The following is a 15,597-nucleotide window of genomic DNA, read 5'->3' as shown; positions in this document are numbered from 1 at the left end:
CACTGGGGAGGCTATTCCATGAACAGGGTGCAACCACCAACCTCTCCCTAGTAGCCACCCACCACCCAGTGGAGTGCTTAAGATCTGGGATGGGACATATGGGGCAAGGTGCTCTCTCAGATAACCTGGTCCCAAGCCATTTAGGGCTTTAAAAGTTTAAAACCAGCACCTTCAATTGGGCCTGAAAATGGACTGGGAGCCAGTGCAGCTGACAAAGCACTGGCATAATATACTTTATATGTCCAGTTCCAGTTAATAATCTTGCAGCCCTGTTTTGTACCAGCTGCAGTTTCCAAACATTTTCAAAGGCAGCCCCATATATATATAATGCATTGCAGTAATCTAAGTGGAAGGTTACCACAGCATGACTAACTGTGGCCAAGCTATCTCTGAAGCTGATAAAAGGTGCTCTGAATCACAGAGGCCACTTGAGCTTCTAGTGACAGTGCTGAAGCACTTGAAGCAATATTGACTTGCATTCTGTTTCCAGGTAGGCAGATGTAAGTTTTTAGCATTAAAAGGATAATTATGAGTTGTCACTTAACCAGCTATTTACCTATATGTACATCAAACACCTAATAAAAAGGAAATTAAAAGAAAACAGGGTGAAAATCTCTCATGATCCCAAGTATGTTCACTATTCACTACTAATAATGGATCTGATTGATACCTGGGATGTTGACCAACCACAGTGGGAGACACCAGTCAACATAAGTGTTCTACAATTCCACGTTACCATTGTCATGGCAAGTGTCCCATCATCCTCTGGCACTGAAAGGAACATAACTGCAATCTTATGCATGATAAACAGGGAGTAAGCGCCACTGAAAAAAGTGGGACATTTCCAAATAAACATGTATAAAAGCATGCTAAAGAGAAGAGGCACGGCAACTACAGTCATCCCTCGCCAACCACTAGGGTACCATTCTGGCAAAACCTCGCCATTTTCAAATTCACGGTTGGTGAGGCATTGAAGTCTACGAGAAACAGGGGGTTAGGGGAACCACAACCACAAAAAGACCTTAAAATAGTCACCAAGAAGAATGAGCCCCCCCAAAAAAATCACTCAAAGGCATTTTAAATTGGCAAGGGACATCAAGGTCAGCAAGGATCACCAAGATGATTGAGCAGATCGAACCTCTGAACTCCGCAAAATCACTGAAGCCCCCCCCCCCATCACTAAAAAACCTTGCCAACCGCAGATACCCAGGTCGTGGTTGGCAAGACCTGTCACAATTTCCTATCTGCATATACTCAAAACTGTGGTGGGTAAAACTGTAGTTGGCAAGAGCTGACTGTACAAGTTTAACTTGGCTACCTAGGCAGTCAAAATATGCAGGTCCCTGTTCTTACAACTGAATCTGCATGTGAAAATAGTAATTATTTCCTTCAGAGTTGGACAACCTAGAAGTCACTGAAGAACTGTTTCTTGAAGAGGATATCATAACACACCACAATGTTATAACACCACCAACCAATGCTTATGATTTGACAGACAGTTGAGGAATCTTTGGCAACCAAATAAGGTTGCTTGACTGGTCAGAGGAAGTTGCCATCTAGATCTAGAAGTGTGGCCCACTATCTGGAAAAGTGGAAGAGTGTGCCAATTTGAAAAAGAAAAATAGGATTATATCCTAACTGTTGCCACAGTGATGCTCCAGGGCCACAAACACAATCCATAAATGGAAAGCTTCTGGCCATTATTTATTTTATTTTTATTTATTTAACGCCCAAAATGCAAGTCCTCTGGGCTGTTTACAAGACAATAAAAACAACCAATAAAAAGATTAACACATTTCAACAATTAAAATTTAAAATGTTAAAACTATTAAGACACAATTAAAACAATATCAAATTAGACATGGCTTATGGCCATGAAGCACCTCCATGGCAATGGTTAGCTCAAAGTGCTGTTGTGAAGAGACACGAAAATCTGTTCTCAGGACTATTCATCATTTGCCAAACAGACAAGGCCCCAAAAAGGGCTGGCCCTTCCACAAGCCTCACTGAGGCAGTCAACTCAGGAGGCAGAGACTGCAAGGATGTCCACGCTGCCACTCAAGCTCCTTATCTTCCTCATATCTTCTAGTTCCCCCAATTCCCTCTTCCACCTCCCATTTTTGCACCAAGGAGGAGAAAGTTCAGGTTTGTTTTGGAGGTGAACTTGCTTCTCAGAACATGAAACACCAAGGAGAAGAGAAAGATATACTTGCTCATAATAGTGCTAGAAAACTTAGCAAGAAGGTGACCAAAGCACTGCTGCTCTCTTTCATGCAGTCACTATTTATCACATCATCACTTGCTGGAAACTCACTTTCAGTGTCAAAGACAAGCAGCTCATTTAGGAACTGAATGGTACACTCAATTTACATATAACTGCATGTGTAGTGAACGAAGAGAGGAAAGTTGTGCTTTCACAGAGATGGCTCGCAAGAGCATATCATCTAGCAGACTGCTCATGTCTGGGAACAATCACTGAAAAACAAAGCACTGATACTTCTAACTCTATCAGCACGGGTTAGACATCAAAGTAGACATGGACATGAAAACTACACTGGATTACTCTTCTACAAGTTCAGGGTTGTTGCCTAGAATTGATTCACTATTAATGCAAGATCACCTATTCTAAAAACTGTTCTTGTCACAAAAAATGCAATGTATACATCTGTGTTCATGTACATGTCAATCTTACAGATGAAGTTACACATGAATTCAACAATAGTGCACTCATACAAAGAAGAACTCAACATACTAAATACATGAACATCCCTATGCAGTCGACAGTATATTAGGACTGTTCATTTTATTCACATTCTTGAAAATTCCCTTCCAAATTATTAAAAACCAGCCATTTTGGAAAATGTGCCACTGCCAGTCAGTACCAATATTGATGCTAGATGTATACCCCATAATGATTAGTTTGAAAAACCACACATTTGAGCCAGCCTTCATGCTTCTCCTATGAAATGAATGTGTTAGTATTTACATTGCCAATTTATTAGTAAAGACAGCTATTACAATTAAGACATTAATCATGACAATATATAAGAATACAAATTGATCCAACAATAAGAATCGTATAAGATAATCCTGCAATTTACATTAAGTAAGCATACTGACAGAAGGCAGTACCATTCTGAACAGCTCTACAAGCTGCTATACATAAATTATTCATCACAAACATTTAATTTGTTTCATAATTAAATTGTTTCTTCCATAGTTATACCTACTTAATGCAATAACTTCAAAGGCTTCCTTTGAGCAATAATAATCTATTAGCTGACCCGCACAGAGCACCTGTGCGCTCTTTGGGGCCGGCTATTCTTCCCTCCCTCCTGCCTCACTCTCTTGCCCTCCATCCCTCCCTCCTCTCTCTTTTCCTCCCTCCTCCCCCCGCCCAACTCCGCTGCCGGGCCTGCCGCTCGCTTGCCTCCTGGGTGCGCCTCAGCCAATCAGGCGCCTCCGCCACCCAGCCAATCAGCTGGGTGCCGGGACTCACATTCTAAAGCACATCCAGGAGAATTAATAATATAGATTTTAGTATTTGTATTAAGTGACCAGAAACACAGTACAGCAAACAGAGCACTAGATTTGGCCAAAGAACCAGACTTAAATCCCTACACAGCTTTCAGCAGAGGACCAAGCTCTAGAAATTATTACTAGGGATGTGAACGGAACCGGTGGGGGCCAGCTTAACGGCAGGGGAGTGGGTGCAGCTTTAAGGGCAGGGGAGGATGTACTTACACACACACCCCGCCGCGTTTCCTGCGCCAGCGCTCAGCTTTCTCAACGTCCATCGGGGTGGCAGTGTACCTCCCTGATGCCCCGTTCGCTATGTTTTCCTGATGTTTCCGGGTACATCCGGAAAACGTAGTGAACGGGGCAGCAGGGAGGCATGCTGCTGCCCCAATGGACATTTAAAAAACCGAGCGCTGAAGGGGGAAATACATCCTCCTCTTCCCTTAAAGCCATAAAGGGCCTCCGAACCGGTTCCATGCACATTCCTAATTATTACTATTCTTACAAGCCACATTCTACAAATACATGCACTTTTCTTGTATTGCTACTAAATAGCCTTCCTGGCTGCATTTATATTAGAGCTGCAACTGGGCACCTGCAAAACCATTTGCCAGTGGCGAGTGCCCCTAACCCTCTGGTGAGCAGAACACACAGCACCACACAGACTGACAGCCCTAATTCTATTTTACATCAGGGCTCAACAATTCTCAGACACCAGCTCACCATGGCACCTGGAAATTTAAATGTGGCACTTAGGCCAGGCAATGGATGTCTGTGACCAGGAGAAGGAGTGAACACGCAAGACGGGATACGTTGCTCCATTCAGATCACATTTGTCTATCACCTGCCTGAGTCAGATGGACACAACCAAGAAGAGGAAGCAAGCAAGATGAGGATCACCACCTCATCATGGAGTAAGCAGCTTGTTGGGCACAAATAGTGAGTCCACCACCACTCACCTCTCATGAAGTTGAGAGCAGTCTGGCTCCTAAGTTTTTGGGCTGGCTCCCAAAGCCAAAGAAAGTTTGTCAAGGCCTGTTTTACAAAACTACGGAGATCAAAGATAAAGCTAATGTTCTGGAGGTGACACAATGTCATTGAAATCTACATATCAGGCCTCAAATGTATCAAGTCTCTATAGCAAAGCAGAGATGTTCTGTGCACAAGACCTGTACACTAAAAACTCCAGTGCACTTAGTAGTAGACAGAATTACTACAATACAATACTCACTAAATAAAATCCCTTTTGTGCTATTGATTCAAAGATCTGCTTTGATTGTTTAAGTGCTGTCAAATCAGTGTCGACTCTTAGCGACCACATAGGTAGATTCTCTCCAGGATAATCTGTCTTCAACTTGGCCTTTAAGGTCTCTCAGTGGTGCAATAGTCCCTTTTAAAGAGTGAAGCAACAGTGAAACTAAACTAGAAAGGAAGAGCTTCACGCAAATTGGCAGCAAAACTGGGGCAAAAATACATGGAAGGGTAGCCTATAACATTTCTATGCCTGCCACATACATTTTTATATCAAGAACTGCATTGGTATGCTGCATTCCTGAAATCATCACTAACTTGACTTTTAAAAAGACACGCCTCACACTTTTTTTTTTAATGTCCACTCAGTTAATTTTTGATCCCGCTCAGATTTTATCAGGAAGGTCCCATACTGAACACACGTCTTTTCTCTAAAGTGTGCATGTGCTCACATGTTTTTTGATGTCCGCTCAGTCAATTTTAGATCCTGCTAAGGTTAAATTAGTAAGGTCCCACTCTGAACATACATGCGCACACACTGCCTTGATACTGCTGCCCAGAACAAAACTCATTCCACACAGAGATGAAAAAAATAGTGAGAACACTGATGTGGACTAAGGTTACAGATAAGCCAAAAAGTCATCAAACACAACACAGGTAAAAAGGCTTTGTATATTAAGAAACATATATTATCCTCTCAAGTCTGCCTTAATTGTTTTGCTTACATTTATATAATTGTAAAGTTTGTTATTAGGTATTGGGATTTGGTGTGTGTAATATTTGTTTTTGTATTTATAAATAAAAAATGAACCTTAAAGAGAGTCTGAACAATAGTGAAGACATCAGCTGTGCAACTACTTTCACTCAGTGTCCAAATGTGTGCATATCTGATTCATTTTCAACAAGAGAAATGCAAGGAAAACCAAATGAGAGATAAAGTCAGTCTGCTTCTGAGCTACTGAAACATATAAGGAGAGACCACCACCACAGAATATATGGCTCATTAAGCAAGACTGGGCAAACATCATCAGACTCTGTTGTGAAACATAGTACTCTTCTATGCAACTGAACATGGCACTGCCGCCAAGATGGCGATGCAACAGCAGTCTCTGTGCTGAGCTCTTCAGTCTGATCATTTTCTCTCCCCAACCTTCCCTGCATTTTCTGAAGCTCCAGAATTCAATTATATTTTATCTTACGTTTTGCTTTGCCATTTGTCTGGTAGCTGAAACTGTTTATAAACAAGGGGAAGATGGGTTTGAAAAAACACCCACTTACATCGCCAGAACAAACGGGAAAGACAGGAAAACAACTAAGACTGAATCAGTTTTCAATGGGCAAGGACCTCGAAAGTATTAAGGTGACTTTCCCTGTTAGTAACAGATATTCTGTTTTGGAACAAGAGCATGCCAAATAGGATGGTGAACTAAGACAACATAACTACAGCAACCATTCCTTCCTTAACAACAGAGAATACCCCAAGAGCTGCCTTGGTATCTGGAGGAACCTTAAAAAGCAGGTACTTAGAGATTCTTACGCAGCAGACTTTTCTCATTTCAGAAATGCTGCTAAATTTCTATGAAAAATTGCATCAACTGCATTTGAAGATGGGGGGATGAAAACAGTAATAGACATCTTAGATCTACATAAATACTAGCTGGGTACAGGCTGTAAGCAAAGTATTCCAGTAGCAGTGACAAAAGCCAGCACCTTATTTTGTGACTCAAAATGTTTATTAGCTGGAAAAAACTCTAAAAAACTTAAGAAATTTTCATTGCCTACAAAGAAAACAAATTGCTCTATTTTTAGGTCATTCTCAGATTAATTATAACTGCTGGTGCAGCAAAAAGGCAGGTCTTTGAGCCAATTACTTTGCTGTAATCCAGCACAAATTGGCATTCAATCTCTTTACTGACTGTCGAATGTTAACTTTTATAAAAGACTAGACATGTTCCATCTAAACTTTTACATATACACAGTCATTTAGCAACTTATCACATTTTTATCACTAGAACTTTTCAGGATAACTCTAACTAAAGGGTTAAAAGGCCTCCTAACTCTGGAACAGCTGCCAAGTCCTACCCTGAGGTCTGAATCAACACCAGTGTCTGGGTATTCAACCAATTATAGCAAGTTATGCCAAAATTTAATTACGGATACTGTGACAACCAGAACATACTCTTCCACTGCACAGAGTGAAAAAGAGTCTATATCAGTGTGGAATTTACCTGAAATTCTTCAAGTTTAATCAAGTACAATTGAAACAGCAGAATCAAACAAAGCACCTGTAGTGGTGTGCATGGAAGCGGTCCAGCACTGGGGAAGGGGGCTCTTTAAGGGCACAGGGAAGGGTGTACTTACCCTTCCCGCTGCTTTCCCCCCTCCAGCGCTCCCCGCTTTGTAAACATTTGGGGCAGCAGGGTACCTTCCTGCCGCCCCTACTCCCGTTCGTCATCAAAAAGCTTCAAAAGCCCCACTGTGAATTTGCACATCACATCCTGCACTGTGCACGCGACGCACAGAGGTGGCGTGCATAACGTGCGCATGTGCAGTAAGGCTTTTGAAGCCTTTTGACGAGGAACGGGGGTGGGGCAGCAGGAAGGTACCCTTGCCACCCCAAATGCTTACAAAGCAGGGAGCACTGGAGGGGGGAAAGCAGCGAGAGGGGTAAGTACACCTTCCCCCACCCCCCAAAATCTACCCCCCCTGGTGTCGAACTACCAAACCGGCCCCAGGTCTGGACCAGTCCAGAGGCCTTTAGAATGGGCTCTGGACCGATCTGTGCACATCCCTAAGCACCTGCAGCTTCATCTGGCTTTGTACCCATTTCAGATGCTGGCCATCACAGTATGGATATAACATCTTTGGGGGGCTTTGGCAAACCGCCTCAAGAATGAGTAACAGACTTTGAAACATCCAAATAACAATGCGGAATATGCAGGTTGGCATGCCAAAGAAAATGATCATTCTATTATGGAATACTTAAGAAAAATTTGACATTATCCTTCTGCAGGAGACCTTTGCCTTTGGAGAAATTGAATAAGATGGTTATGTCTCTTTTTCAACTTATGCTACAGCTGGCCAAGGAAGAGGGAGACGGATGTGGAAAGCGGGGTTATCTACTATTACTATGAAACTTCAAGATAAATGTATTAAGTTAGACATCTCATCCTACTCCTTTATGGTTTGTCTTATAGAATGAAGATCTTATTCATTGCTGGTTATTAATGTGTATGCTCCCCCTCAGATGCGAAAACAAGAACTTAGCTTTTTTGAGCTGCATTTGAGGAGTAGTTGAGATAACTTTTATTTTCTTGAAGCCTTAGTAATCTTGGGTGATGATTTGAATGCCCATATTGGTTCCAACAATGAGGCTTTATAGGCCGAATATCCTACTTGTATACAATAGGAAATTGAAGATACCCCTTTAGAGCAGCATTCCTCCAGGGATCTGATTAGTAACTATGCAGGCTCATGCCTGATGCAACTTGTTAGCAGGCTTGATTTGTTTATACTAAATGGGTCATTGGAAGGAGATTTAGTAGGGGAGTTCACATACGGGAAGGAGCTAGTACAATTATTTTGTAGCCTCTAGAATTTTGCTTGATTGTATCTTACTCCTGAATGTTGACTTTAGAGTAGAAAGTGACAATATGCCCTTGATGCTGTGTAGGAGATCCCCAGATTGTAACATCTTTACTTTGGAGGAACCTACTCCTGTCAATGCTGACACTATCTCCCATTCTCGTATCAGATGGACCAGTGAGATCGCCAAAGGTCTGAGCAATCTACTTGAGTCGGAGGAATTGTTGCACCTTTGATCTAACATTTTAATGGCCAGTTCGATAAATGAAATTTTGGATCATTACCAAATGTTGATCCAGCAGCTGCAGGGCCCTCTCACTACTGAGAGGCAACCAGGTTTCTTATCCAATAACAGATTTAGATCATGGTTTGACCATGAATGTGTACTAGCTAAGAAACAGCTGGTTAAAGAATTTAATCTATTTAGAGCAGGGGCCCAATCGACATCTTCTCAATCAGCGACAGCCCTGAAAAAACAGTATAAAAGACTCATTAACCATAAGAAAAAAAACTAGCCATGGAAGAGTCCTGGCAGGTGCTGATCAGCCTCTAGGTTAAAGAATTCCTCTAGATTTTGGTTGCTAGTCAGAAGAATAAGCCCCCAAACAGTTCAAAACTATTACCTAATCCCACCTGGAATATGGGAACCCCATTTCTGTGCTCACTTTACAGCTGCCCCAGTTTGTCTCTATTTTTCCATTCCAGAATGGCCCCGTTACTTCTGGGGAGATTAATAAATTGGTTGGACAACAAATATCTGGGAAGGCATCCAGTGGTGATTTTGTCTCCACTGAACTGCTAAAGTCTAATTTGGCATGGTGGGTTCCAGTATTAGCATCACTCTTCACATTTATTAATCAGACTGAGTGCATACCTTGCAATTGGGACCTATCTGTAATTATCCAAATCTTTAAGGAAACAAAACTGATCCAGCTAATTATAGGCCAATTAGCCTCCTCTCCATAATTGGTAAACATATGCCAGACACTTATATCGGAAGCTCCTTGAATGGTTTGACCAAGGAAGTGTATTGGCAGATGAGCAGTCAGGTTTCAGAGCTGGACAATCTACCTTAGACCAGGGCCTGGTCCTCAGGCATCTAATAAATAACAAACCAAAGGGTGCAATGTATACCACCTTTGTTGACTTTAAGGCAGCCTTTGGTCACATCCCTCATGATAGATTATGGAGGAAATTATCAAACTCTTCAACCAACCGGTTACTTCTGCTAATAAAAAATCTTTATGGGGCTCTCACTTAAGAGTGCGCTGCAACCTGTAGGGACACTTAAACCCCATTAGAGCAGAGAGGGAGGTCCGGCAGGGCTGCATATTAGCCCCACTACTGTTTAACTGCTAAATTAATGATATGGACTATCTAAACTGGAATTTCACCCACCAAAATTGAGCAGCAGACATCTAGCCATCTTCCTTTATGCAGATGCTGTGCTTCTGTAATGGTCTCTGGTGGGGATGAGAAAAATGCTGAGAGCTCTGGCTGATTACTGTCATGAAAACTTGTTTTCTATCAATTATCAGAAGACAAAGGTCGTAATGTTGGCTAAGAAACCCATTATGCATAAATGACAAATTAATGGGGTTAGTGTAGTGCAGACATTACAATATAAATATTTGGGGGTCATCTTTCAGGAGACAGATAGCTGGAAAGAGCAAACTAATTCCATCATAACAAATGCTCAGAGGTCAACTGCTACAATTCTGAGATTCCTTTTCCCCCACGGGGAGCAGATATGTTCCAGCTGCCATTAAGGTCTTTCAAACTAAAGTAATTTCACAGCTTCTTTATGGCTCACAGATCTGTATATATAGTGATTTTCATCCACTTGAAAGGGTCCAGTCTAAATTTCTCAGGGCTATATTCTCAACCCCCTGCTGTGTGTCAAATATTAAGCTGCGATTGGAAACAGACTTGTTAAACTTGGAAACTTGTGCCTGAATCTATATTTTAAACTCGTGGTTGAAATTAATCTATTTTCTTTCTGGCTTAGCTCCCTTAATTTTTAAGAATGAATATCCCTCTGATTAGACACATTTAATCAGTGAAAAGTTAAAATTATATTGGCTGTTAATGGAATATCTACTCCCTCTGGGCTATGATCATGTCAAGGTGATCCTTAAGCAGTGCATTATTGATATGGAACACAAGAGAGATCTAAGCCGGGCTTCAAACTACATGTGTCTTGGAGCTGTTAATCTCTTGCAAAAACCAGCTAAATACCTGTATAATCTGACATATTCAACATACAGAAGAGCTCTTACATTAGCTTGGCTCGATGTGCTGCCCTCTGTGGTATTAGAGGGTAGGTTTAGGAGAGTCTCCTATTCTGAGAGACTGTGTCCTAGTGGGAATGATGATGTTGAGACAGTTGGCCATGTGCTTTTATATTGTTCCTTCTATCGTGATTTGCGTTTTAGATACATTGTTCCTCTTATTCTTAGATACCCAAATAACTCTGATCAGTTTTATATGAACTTATTTCTTTCTGATAAATACACCGATGTTTCGCATCTGGTGGCCAAATTCTGTTTGGCTGCAATTAACATGGAGTGTTAGAAATTGTTAATTCAGGTTTTTCGTTTGTTTCTACCTACTCTATTTTATTTCAACTTTATGTAATAGTTCCTATATATACACATTTGTATCGATATTCACTTTTAAGGATCCTTATCATCTGGATTTGGACTGTGTATTTGATTAATGATCGTAATAAACTAAAGTGAACTGCAAATGAACACAATGGTTCAGTTAGAATATAGAAAGATGGTGCACACTGTAACAACTGCCCTGAGAATGTGAATCTTGGGGTTTGGCTTCTCTGTACTTTTATGTTTTGTATTAGGTTAAAAAAAATGATAAAAGCTAATACATAAAAAGAACAAAAGACATAAGAATGTTCATACAGAGAGAGCTAGGATACATATGCCTTACTAAAAGCCTAACTATTTCCTGACTTTAGTCATAACAGGCAATTTTTCTGAAAAGTTAGGAAGAGGGAAGGGACAGCTTTACCATACTGCCCTCTTCTGAGAACTATGATATCTGAAAGGACAAGATGCTTAAATCAGAGACATTACACAACTTCCCTAGTTAGCAATGTACTGTAGAAACAGCTCAAGCACACCAAATTGGAGATTATATAGTTACAGAACCACAAAATTTTCAAATCTATAGCCACATCAGCTTTTACTCTCCCAGAAGGCTCACTTAAGATGTTCTCTTAAAATAAAGCAGCCTTCCTTCAAAAACTGGGAAAGGATCCGTTCATGTGCATGTTTTAAGAGAAGAGGCTCGGTTCTTGTGCATGTTTTAGCCCCATACATGGTAGAAGAGAAGACAAGGAGAAAAGGAAGATACACCTTTGGAGTGAGAAAGGTGAGCCTATCTAGGTAGGCATGGAAGAGGAGCAGTGGGCACACAGATTGAAGAGGAGGGAACGAAGGCGGGCTGGTCTCCTCTTTACCTACCTCTCAGTAGCACTGAAGAAACAGCTCTTCCCGCTGACCCTGCGGAGGGGGGGGTGTCTCTGGGTAACATGAAGGCAGAGAAGGAGAAGAGCCTCACAGTGGGGCTGAAGGGGGGCATACGGTGACGGAGGTGTCGCGCCTGGGCCCCCATCTCCTCACCTTGCGTGTGTGCGAGGCCTCTATTGGCGGCATTGTCCGGGCACCGGCCTTCCCTGGCCCCTGGCTCGCCTCGCCGCCCGCTCCCCGAGCTCCCTGCCTCTCCCTTCCCTCTCACGGTTGTTTACCTCCTTCACTGCCTAGCACAGCCACAGTCGCCATCTTCCCCCAACGACAAGCACCCCACACTGACCGTCACTTCCGCCGCCGCTGTCGTCGCCGCCGCCGCCGCCGCCGCCGCCACCTGTGAGGAAGGCAGAGGGACACATAGAGAAGAAGCGGGAGAAGGAACCTCCATGAATACGAAGTTGCTGCCGCTTCAAAAACCGAGGCCGTCCCCGTCTCAGCCGTCGTTACAGTCGCCGTCGCCACCACCTGCCCACTTCACACGCACCGGCCGCCTCATTCGCTGCTGCTGCCGCTGCCTCACAAAAGCCGCCAACCCAGCACGCAACGTTAGCCCCGCCTCTCGCCTGGCACACGGTACAATGAATGAACCATCTCCTGCTCCTCCCACCCACCTCGGTTTCATTCACCGCCCGCCACTGACTCTTCTGCTCATTCAATCAACGCCCGGTATCATGGGTATAATGTCAGCTCCCCTCACTGTCTCTCGCCGACCGGCCCACGTATGGTTGGGCTGATAAAACCTCCCTCCCGTCGCCTTTCGGCGAGGCTTCCCCGCTCTCCGCCTTCCAGGTTTCGGAACTGCGTGGCCTCGGTTTCATCCCTATCTCTTAACCATTTTCTATTATTAAAACACGTAAGAAGCTGCCCTTTTTGCTTCACGGAGCGTGTATATGTTTGAAAAGGAGAGGCTTCACGGTTCTTTCAAAGGTGCCTCTTTAGAGAGATCTAGTTCAAACTTAAGAACAGTTTTATTTCTGTTTTAATTGTCATGGCTTCCTCCCTTCAAAGAATTCTGGGAACTGTAGTTTGGGGAGCATGGGGGAGAGTGCTGTACATTTATTTTATTACTGCATTTTTATCTCACACGTCTTCCAAAAAATTAAGGGTGTCATATACGCGCGCCCCTCCCATTTTAGCTTCTCAACACTCATCAGGGAGGTAAGAGAGAGTCAAGCGTCCAGGGTTATGTGATGAGCTTGGTGGCTAAACGGCGATTTAAGCTTCAGTATCCCCGATGTGAGCCCAGCACTTACACCACCACCATCACCCCTTTTCGTAACAGATTGACACTTTCCATCCTGGGTATAAGAAATAACTCTTAAGAACGGTAAGGCTGTGTGGATGTGCCCTTAAGATCACATGTGTTGTCCCTTAAGCTACACTCATTTACCTGGCAGTAAGTCGGTGGGACTTACGAGCAGACATGCATGGGGTTGCCTGTGATGTTCGCAATCAAAGTAACAAAACAACTGCAAATTTTCTATTTTCAGAAAAATTTCTGACTTACAAAGCACATTGATGGGCAAAGTAGGGATTCTAGTCCACATTCCCAATTGTAAGCACAATTTAGTTCTTCCGGAATAGTTAATGTGAGGTCAAATAATTGGACATTGTATATGTGGTGTTGGCCAGAGATCATATTCAGAGGCACTTGCCGTTAAGAGGGTCATAGCAGATGTCATATACACCACTAGCATTTGGTTGTGCTAGTATTTAGATGTGAAATAGAAATGCATCTGGCACTCTTCGTCTATTGCACTGTATTATATTTTCCCATTCACCATGATTGGGACTGTATACAGTCTCAGTTTGACTTAATTATATAGTTGGCCTCCAAATGGCCCTGCACTAGTAAAGATGTATGGGGAAGCACAGAGGAAGGCTTCCACATATATGCCTACATACCCACAGCATGACCCTTATCTGGGTTCAGTTTCTGTAAATATATTTCAAATATATTTGTAATAGTTTCATGGACTTCAGTATCCATTACAGATTTGTAAATATGTTTGAGCCATTTGTTTCCTAAAATATTTCCCTATGGTTAGTTTTTTCTTATTTTTAAACTTATCAGTTCTTAGTTGCTGTCTTGCCCAGTAAAACCAGTGCTGCACTGACTTATGTACATTAAGAACATAAGAACAGCCCTGCTGGATCAGGCCCAAGGCCCATCTAGTCCAGCATCCTGTTTTGCACAATGGCCCCCCAGATGCTGCTGGAAGCTTACAGGCAGTAGTTGAGGGCATGCCCTCTCTCCTGTTGTAACTCCCCTGCTACTGGGACTCAGAGGCATCCTGTCTTTGAGGCTGAAGATGGCCCACAGCCCTCCAGCTAGTAGCTGTTGATAGACCTCTCCTCCATGAAGTTATCCAAACCCTTCTTAAAGCCATCCAGGTTGTTGGCTGTCACCGCATCTTATGGCAGAGAATTCCACAAGTGGATCATGTGTTGTGTGAAAAAGTACTTCCTTTAGAGAATTTCTCTCTATCCACTTTCTCCACACCATGCATGATTTTATAGACCTCTAACATGTCTCCCCGCAGTCGTCTTTTTTCTAAACTAAAAAGCCCCAGGTGTTGTAGTCTTGCCTCATAAGAAAGGTGCTCTAGGCCCCTGATCATCTTGGTTGCCCTCTTCTGCACCTTTTCCAGTTCTACAATGTCCTTTTTTAGATGTGGTGACCAGAACTTTATGCAGTACTCCAAGTGTGGTCACAACACAGTTTTGTATAAGGGCATTATAATATTAGCCATTCTACTTTCAATCCCCTGCCTAATGATCCCTAGCATGGAATTGGCCTTTTTCACAGCTGCCGCACATTGAATCGACACTTTCAACGAGCTGTCCACCACGACCCCAAGATCCCTCTCCTGGACAGTCACCGACACCTCAGATCCCATCAACATATACTTGAAGTTGGGGTTTTTCATCCCAATGTGCATCACTTTACACTTGCCAACATTGAACCACATTTGCCACTTTGTCGCCCACTCCTCCAGTTTGGAGAGATCCTTTTGGAGCTCCTCACAATCCATTTTGGATTTCACTACCCGAAAGAGTTTGGTATCATCTGCAAATTTGGCCACCTCGCTGCTTACTCCTGCTTCTAGATCATTTATGAATAAATTAAAAAGCACCGGTCCCAGTACAGATCCCTGGGGGACCCCACTTCTTACTTCCCTCCATTGTGAAAACTTTCCATTTATCCCTACCCTGTTTCCTGTCTTTCAGCCAGTTAGCAGTCCACACACGTACTTGTCCCCTTATCCCATGACTGCTAAGTTTCCTCAGGAGTCTTTGATGAGGAGCTTTGTCAAAAGCTTTTTGGAAGTCCAGGTATACTATGTCAACTGGATCACCTTGATCCACACACTTGTTGACACTCTTAAAGAACTCCAAAAGGTTGGTGAGGCAAGATTTACCTTTGCGGAAGCCATGCCGGTTCACTCCCAGTAGTGCCTGTTCTTCTGTGTGCTTTACAATTTTATCCTTGAGGATGCTTTCCATCAATTTGCCTGGAACGGACATTAAGCTAACCGGCCTGTAATTTCCTGGAACACCCCTGGATCCCTTTTTGAAAATCGGTGTTACATTTGCTACTCTCCAGTCCTCTGGTACAGAGCCCAATTTCAGGGATAAGTTACATATTTTAGAAAGGAGGTCGGCAATTTCATATTTGAGTTCTTTGAGG

General features: G+C 42.8%; 1 protein-coding gene across 9 annotated transcripts in view; it reads right to left on the bottom strand.

Annotated features, from left to right (window-relative positions):
- Positions 1 to 12,666, bottom strand: part of KLHL15 (kelch like family member 15) — a 57,125-nt gene extending 44,459 nt beyond the window's left edge. For 4 of the 9 annotated variants that reach the window (XR_008319303.1, XR_008319304.1, XR_008319305.1 and 1 more), the window contains exon 1: positions 12,190 to 12,661. The gene's annotated coding sequence lies outside the window, so the exon portion shown is untranslated. Of the gene's footprint in view, positions 1 to 11,840 lie in introns of all 9 variants that reach the window. The other 5 variants (XR_008319306.1, XM_053308645.1, XM_053308642.1 and 2 more) reach the window with 4 other exon arrangements.
- Positions 12,667 to 15,597: the final 2,931 nt, after the last annotated feature.

Source organism: Hemicordylus capensis, chromosome 3 (genome assembly GCF_027244095.1).
Source record: "Hemicordylus capensis ecotype Gifberg chromosome 3, rHemCap1.1.pri, whole genome shotgun sequence".
NCBI classification, from domain to species: Eukaryota; Metazoa; Chordata; class Lepidosauria; order Squamata; family Cordylidae; genus Hemicordylus; species Hemicordylus capensis.
This window is presented reverse-complemented; position numbering and strand designations above follow the sequence as displayed.